We start from the raw sequence: 8,868 nt of genomic DNA on the forward strand, positions 1-8,868 counted from the left end.
TGACCTTACTTGCGCGAATACCCAAGTACGTTGGTTGATACCAACTGGAAAGGGCTTTACTTGCTCGTTTATCACTTGTCCATGAATTGTATGATTTTTATGTATGTATATAAAACTGTGGGAACTCACCAGCTATGTTCATAGATGACTTTATTTTATACATATGTTACAGGTGTAAAGATACGATGATGAAAGTTAGAAGACACATAGCATGCCTATAGGATATTCAAAAAACAACTTATCATTTATTTATTTATTGTTTTAACTTGTATTATTTGATAAACTTGTTACATTATGATTTAAATGAAATAATATTATTATGATCACCTAATAGTGTCACGTGTGTTTGAGCAATCTGTACGTCACACTCAGGCGTTTCCGCTTTAGCCGGGGTGTTACATCATTTATCAGCTCGTTCGTGATTTGTTAAATAAACAAAAATTTGACTTTTGAGGTCCGAGCTTGCGTTCTCAATCAAAATGTTGATGCTCATTTTGTTACTAATCCAACAATGTCATAATTTTAATTGTAATATAATACTTCAAACTGTTCGGCTTTGTTACCCATTTTGTATATAACTAGTGTTATACCTGGCGCGTTGTGCCAGACAGGTTGGTGGTGATGATAAATCCAAACGTTGTCGGTTTCAGACGTTGAGGCGGTAAGTCGACGCAAATTCAATCGGTTTCGGTTAAGTGCATTATGATACCGGAACTAAAAACCAAAAATAATACAAAACATATAAAATTTGAGGTGGATCAATTAAGTGGCGTTAGTCGGAAACACTCGGGCATTGGGAAGATCTGAGCATTGCCGATTCCAGAAGTTAAGACGGTGAGTCTATGCAAATTCGGCTGATCATTTCCATCACATTGGTTACGGTACCGAAATTAAAACAAAATGTAGCGAGCCTATGCAAATTTATTCGGTTTCCATTATATGTGTCATGGTAACGGAACAAAAAAAAACAAAAACAAAAACAAAAAACAAAATTAAACGATCATTACGATGCCGCCAAGTGACCCAATCGACACTTAGCAGCACCAAAGTTTGTAATTGTATTATATAATAATACATGAAAATTTATCAACAGTTTCAAAGTAGTAAGTTTAACCTTACAAAAGTCAAAGTGCACCATTCAAGTTCAGCATTACACTTCATATATTATAATTATAAAATTAAATAGAAACCAGAGAACCACCATGCACATCATACACCCTAAAAAAATGAGAAAAGTTAGAGCATTCTCAACCCATTCCCTACCTATATCCATATATATCATATAATTATACTAAAAATTACTGTTTTTTCTCTCTCCTATTTAATTAAATAATACTTTCTATACATTTATCATTATCTTTTCTCTTTCCTCCACTCACAACCACTTTTAGAAAATATTAAAAAATTATACGGTATGAACAGTGAATCCCTAAATTTAACTTTCCCTATAACATTTTCTCTCTCATCTACTCACAACAACTCATAACCATACCATATAATTTACAAATCCCTCTCACAAAATGAGTTCTCTGCCAGCTAATCCCATGGTCAACATAAGTTGAGTGCCCTGGTTGCCAAGCCATCAAATGTTAATTGTACATAAACTAGAATGTAGCCCCCGCAATGCGGCGGGGTTGAAATAACAATGAAGAAACGTTGTTATGAAAAGTTACTAACGTTTATGGCATACATTAGCATATGTTATGTTCTACATAATGACTATATTGCACCTTTTAACATTATATGAGAGTGTCTTCTGGACTATACAAAATATTTACAGAAACTAATACAAAACATTGTTGGTTGTGCCTTGGAGACATATGTTAGTTCAGCCAAAGCCAGTATTTTCCGAGTAATCCCCGACTACTCCCGAGTACTCACAACTCCTCAGTCGACCGCCTAGGACCGTTTAACGACTTTTACAACCTTGGCCAAAGGTATTAGCTTGCCATTTGTTGCCACGACGTGTCAAACATGTTACAGTGTGGTGTATAAGTTGTTTTGGTGTTGGTTTTGTAATTGAATTGTAGGCAACAGCATATACCTTAAACAAAAGGCATGTCCACGATAACAAACATATAAAGTAAACAAACATATAAAGTAATTAATTCGCTGTCTTCAAAACATATTTTCAAAGAAAACAAAAACAGTACACAACCATTTGTTTACTAATTAATGCTAACAGTAAGTCAGTAAGTCATTTTCTATGCGGCTAATGGATTTCGATGGCATGTATCTCGATGACAATTATTTGGATATTAGTATTACGTTTATAGTGGTTTTGAAACAAAGAGGATGTCATACAACTCCCAAAACTTTTCATTCAAATACGTTGATAAGTAATATCTTTTGGTCATTAAAGTAGACAAAAAATTGTTATCGGGCCATTAAGCCACCCAAGCAACATGATTCATTTCAACAAAAGCTGGTTTGTTTTTAAAGAACAGATCACATATCACACACAACCAACACCAAACAGATCATATATATACACATGACACACAACCGCACGCAATAAAAAGTTTAGTCACTAGCAAAGACATTTCATCGAACACCTTGTGAGCACAAGAAAAAGAAAATTACCAACAATGAAACAAAATAAAAAACAAAAAAAGAAAAACAAATTGGGATTCAATTGCTCCGTAAAACAACTAAACTCCGTTTAAACAAATTCAATCGGGCCTCAAAAAAGGCAAAAATCGACATTCATGTAACAATCAAATAGACAGCTAAGAAAGTTTAACGTAATCAAACATACCGACAACCGGCGAGGAACTCAAAGCATCATAACAACGACTACACTTTTGATCATCCGGACACCATAAACCATTATACAACCAAAACATAGCTGAATCAAAAAGTAGCACAGAACAACCTAAAAAATTAAAGAAAACATGCGATCAAGTGAACAACTAAAAAACTATTATGCAGAGGAAAGTGATAATAAGGGTTGTATGGGTAACATGTATAAAGGAACTAAGGAAGTGAGCACAGAGACAAAGCCAAAGCCAAAGCCAAAGCCAAAGCCAAAGGAAGAAATCCAACTGGAGTCGACGTGTGTGAACATGTGACCAGATGTGATAGGAAACAAACATTATAGGCAAGCTTACAAGTGAAACAGCACAAAGTACAAACCTCAATGCAACAGAAAGTTGCTAATTGTGTATATATATATATATATAATAAGTAAACATGATAAAGAAAATACTGCCAAATCATTATTTTGACTTGTCATATGCCAAAATATTATTTTCCTGTAAAACAAAGAACATATTCCAAATCATAAAAAAACATATTCCAAAACATAAAAAAGATTCAATTAATTAATCAATGGTAAGCTTTTGAGACCAAAAAACTGTATACCTCTTTTTCTACTTTTGAGCTTGGTTTCTCGTCTATTTAATTTATAACTTAACCAAAAAATCTAAAGTAAAAAATCAATCACTCATAATCATACTATATAATTTACAAATTTGACTCACAGATTTTTAAGAAACAGATTGAGAGCGCTCTTAAAGCATCTACAATGGTTTAGGTGCTTTTATTTACAAACACCTCCACATCACCTTTAGAGAACCTCCTATATCTTACTTTTATTTCATAAGAGAAGTTTGTAAATGAGGGATCTTCAACTCTATCCTTACATTTTTATTATCCATAACAAATACTCTTAGGAACCGAAATTACAAACTGAAACTGAAATGATAATAACCCTATTCAAGATAGGTTGATCTGGTTACAAAGAATTAACCTAGTAATTTTGATAAACATAAACTTTAGCATCCTTCTCAACTAGAACAAAATATATAAATAAGAATTAGAGAGAACTTCGATTTTGGTCTTGGTGATTTTTTAAAATTATCAATTTTGGTTCAATAGTTTATTTTAGGCTTTTATAGTACAATAGTTTTAATTAACTATCAGTTTTAGTCCAACCCATTAACGTTATCCACCAACCGTTAGTTAATACAACTTTGAGAGGCTTTTTTGTATTTTTCACAAAGTTTTAATCATAAGAATTTTTGGGTTTTCTACCAAAATTAAGTTTTATAATTTTTGTTATTTTTTTATTATGGTTTCTTATATTAATTTGTTTATATATAAATATTTCTACACCTTTTGTTTTTAATAAATATAATTTTTTTCGAAACTAACGCTTTTATGCAAGTGTATATTTTTACTAAATACAAATCAACACGTCATTCCCATTTGGATGGGCTGACATGGTGATTAAGATGTTAAATAATTGTTTCAAACTTTATAGAATACAAAAATTTAGTTGTTCGAAAAAAATACAAATCAAGAATTAAAATTAGTAAACAGATTTTCAAAAACCTTCGTCATTTGAAAATTAAAAAAAAAAAATATATATATATGCTCTTTTTACCACCGAGAAATAAAAACAGAAAAGTTAAGTTTTCTAAATCATTTATAGTTACTAGAAGTGTAGAATTAAAACGGAACTTAAAAAAAATAAATATTCTATTTTTTAAATCCTATATATTATTACGGCTATAAAAAGTAAAAATAAAAGTATTCAAATACAAAGAAATAGATGCACAGTTGCATAAAAGCTCCGGTTTCAGAAAAAATATTTAAAAAAAATAAAAAAGTATATATATATATATATATATATATATATATATATATATATATATATATATATATATATATATAAACAAATATAATAAACCATAATAGTTAGAATATAACAAAATGTATTTAGTAAAAAAAAAAAGAAATATTCATATGAATTAAAAGTTTGTGAAAATATAAAAAAAGCCTCTCAAAGTTGTATTAACTAACGGTTGGTGGATGACGTTAGCGAGTTGGACTAAAACTGATAGTTAATTCAAACTAGTGTATCACAAAAGTCTAAAATAAACTATTGGACCAAAATTGATAATTTTAAGAAACCACAGGGATCATAACCGAAGTTCTCTCTGAGCATTATTAGTATAATAGTTGACTCTAACCTTCAGTTACCCATCTAATCTAATCAAACTATATTATTAAAGCAAGATATTTTTTTCACATGACATCATTTTAGGGCATCCACATAGGATGCCATGTAAGCAGTTTCCAAATTTATCAAGCCAATAAATTATGTTATATTAGGAAATTCCAATAAATAAAATTTTGAAATATTATAGATGAATGAATATATAAGCAATTTCGTTAAATATCCTATTAGTATCTTGGCATTTCTTGTAATCACACGGGTCAGTATCCAATGTTGTATTTAAAGATGTTTTTAGAGATTTATGAATTGTAAAATTGTATTTTCATATATATCTTAATTATCCACAAGATATGCTATTATGTATATTATTAAATTTAATTATTTTGTTGTATTTTTTTAACCACTCGTGTATCACACGGACTATATCCTAGTTTATTAATAAAGTAATAACCGATGTTAAACTTCAGTTACCCATATGCTCACTCTCCCCCTATTTCGATAACTGTTTTGACCAAGATCTGATATCATAATAAATACCTTCCCCTTATAGAATCATTGACCTCATGAACTAAAAGCAGGAAAATGCTGAAATATATCTATACATTCTCATGTCACGTCTATTGAAGGTGACCCTTATCAATGCACCAACATTATGATTTTTTCTCGGCCATTCCTTTTTACCGTTGATGGAGTTAAATGAAAATGAGAATACATGGGATTGTGTTACATTTTGGACAAGAGAACTCATCTCAAAAGACTAGTCTGGTAGATGAGCTAAGGAGAGCTTGTTGGGTCTATAAACTACACTTTTGTTGGCCATACACAACCGAGGGGGGACAGATCCCATATCTTGCCATGGTTTTAGTTCGAAGCAATCGATCCTCTTGATAATGGTTGGATCCATCCAGGCCACCGTGGGTCACCACTCCAAGTTTTTCTAAGATACCACAGTTACAACTAAAACAAGAAAACTCATCCCAAAAGACTAATATGGTGAGTGAGTATGCTTATTAAGTCTACAAACTCCACATTTGTTGCTATACAAGTCCCACACCTTACAATGGGTTCAGTTCGTAATAGATTGTGATTAGTAGTTATCAATGGAGTCGAGCTCTTTTAAGAAGTGACACATATAATGTTGGGTGAATTTCAGCGTCCTTTAGTAAATCAAGATGATAACCACAGCTCAAACTTTTCTACAAGTATATAGATCTCCTGTTATAGGTTGCTAGACTTTACCGTACATGCATTTTTAGCAATAACGATGCAGTTTGAGATCCACCTCAAATGATCTTTCATTATAATGGGTGTCACGTACCCATATTCTATTATGAGCAGTAGTCAAGGATTGTTTCAGTTTATTCTAGTGGCCTTCTCATTCTATCATCTGTTCACCCACAAATGCTATTGAGTGCCCCTTGTATGCAAAGGATGAGGAATCCCATGCAAGTCTTCGAATGAGTCATATGTTTAGCCGAGGAAGGGAGAGAGACCTTACGTTCATTGTCATTCAAAACAAACTATGCTAGTTGCTTCATATTAATCTCCTCATCCAATTCACCATTAAAACCCTTTCTTTTGTATAATGTATTTTGAATCGTGTTAATCTCACTTTTAGATTAATACGGTTGACAGATAGGAAATCTTAATTAAAAATGTGTCGGCTGGCGGTTAAAACGATTGCCACTTATTCGATTACCATCAGTTTAATAATTCTAAGACAAAAAACCGTTAAGTGATGTTTGTCCTACTTTCAGTAACCGAGATGTAGCATTGATAGTATACTTGCTGCTACTTTCAGGTGTTGCTCTTCACGACCATGAACGACAACATTATTGTTGATCAGCTGATAGAAACCTGGTTCGGGTTAATACCTATAATGCCAAACGGGTTAAGTCAATTAAAGAACAGATTCAGTTTCCCGCCTATCATTTAATTTAAAGAGTATTCAAAGGAGAGTCAAAGTTAAAGGCTTAATTTGAGGAGTCAAAGGCCAAAGTAATGGAGAAGTTTCAACACTCATTTAGAATAAATAGGCATAGGGCCTTATCTTTATAGATATCAATGTTTATTATTATCTAAGTATTAGGTTGTCTTTAACCTTGTATTGGAGACTTCCCATCTCGAATTGGGTAATTGGAGACCTCCCATCTCGAATCGGGTTATTATGTTTCAATAATTGAATCGTTTGTTTGAGTCCAGATTCTAGACTTTATCATTTGGTTCCATTACCGGGAAACACATTTAAAGGAACAATGGTGCAAACCAGGGGTGGTGGTTGTAGCAGTTTTACGTCCGATCAAATCGCCGCTCAATTGGCAGTCATCGCTGCCAAGCTTGACACCATACTCTCACAATTGGGGGGTGATGTTTCAGAAATCAAGTCCCAGATGATAAGAGATGGCATGATAAGAGATGGCAGTTATTGTGAAAAGGCATATAAGGATCAGAAGAACATGGGGGCGGATGACAGTTTAATGGCCGACAAAAGAGGCAAGATGGTCAACTCTAATGACCAGAAAAATAGTCATCAGATTTTGGAAATTAAATCTGATGAATCTAATGCCATGAGTTTGGCCCTTGAATCCGAGTCCAAAGTTGGCCATACAAAGTCTAACAGAAATCCAATAGCAACAACTACCTTAAAACCTAACTTATCAGTTGTTACTCAGTCATCGCAATCCACTCCTAAAATCCTTCCACGCATATCTAATTATGTGAAGCATGGTCAATTACTAACAAGCAAATTCTTAGAATCAGGGAAAGAGGAAAAGAACACCGACTCTAAACAACAAACTGCAATCACAGGGGAAACACATGATAAGAAGGAAATTGCTGAAATCAAACGATCATCAAGGTGGGGTGTAGATGCAAAAGACAAGGAAATGGCAGGACCTTCACAATCTGCTCTAGCTTATGGATGGATCTATGAAGCGGGTCAGCCTATAATTGAATGGTTGATCGCTTGGCACAACTATAAGATTTTCGACTTGAGGACAAGTCGTGTCTCCGGGCCGGAAGTATTGATAGAAACCTGGTTCGGGTTAATACCCATAATGCCAAACGGGTTAAGTCAATTAAAGAAAAGATTCAGTTTCCCGCCTATCATTTAATTTAAAGAGTATTCAAATGAGAGTCAAAGTCAAAGGCTTAATTTGAGGAGTCAAAGGCTAAAAAGCATTGGAGAAGTTTCAACACTCATTTAGAATAAATAGGCATAGGGCCTTATCTTTATAGATATCAATGTTTATTATTATCTAAGTATTAGGTTGTCTTTAACTTTGTATTGAAGACTTCCCATCTCGAATTGGGTAATCGGAGACCTCCCATCTCGAATCGGGTTATTATGTTTCAACAATTGAATCGTTTGTTTGAGTCCAGATTCTAGACTCTATCATCAGCGTTGCTAGTGGAGGACCGATTTCCACTGACAATCAGTTCAACTAAATTAGTTAGACTAAAATAATAAAAAGTGACTAGTAATCCACACGTTTTCAAAAAAAAAAAAAAAAAAAAAAAAAAGAAACATATCAGTTTATAAGGTTAAATTATGACCAACGTTCAAATTGATGGTTGTATTTTCTTTGGTCCCCTCTATTGTTAGGTTACTTTCAACATTTTTTTTTTAAAATTTGGGTGTTGTTTGGTCGTGCATATTTGGCTGGTCAAAGGTGAAATGTTCTCCTCGGTAAAACTTAAATGTAGGGAATTGCATATAACTTCTCTAGATGTTAATGTGAAAATATATAATTAAATAGATTATAAATCAATAAACTATGGTGTGTTTCTTAAGCAGGTATTACATATAAAGCTACCTTATATATACCGTTTCATAATATCATTTGTCAAGATTAGTATGACCATCTTCATTTTCCCATATAAAACGTAACCAACTTGTTAGTAAA

Source organism: Bidens hawaiensis, unplaced genomic scaffold (genome assembly GCF_021521415.1).
Source record: "Bidens hawaiensis isolate Kalapana, Puna unplaced genomic scaffold, B.hawaiensis_p1.1 tig00023470_1, whole genome shotgun sequence".
Lineage (NCBI taxonomy): Eukaryota > Viridiplantae > Streptophyta > Magnoliopsida > Asterales > Asteraceae > Bidens > Bidens hawaiensis.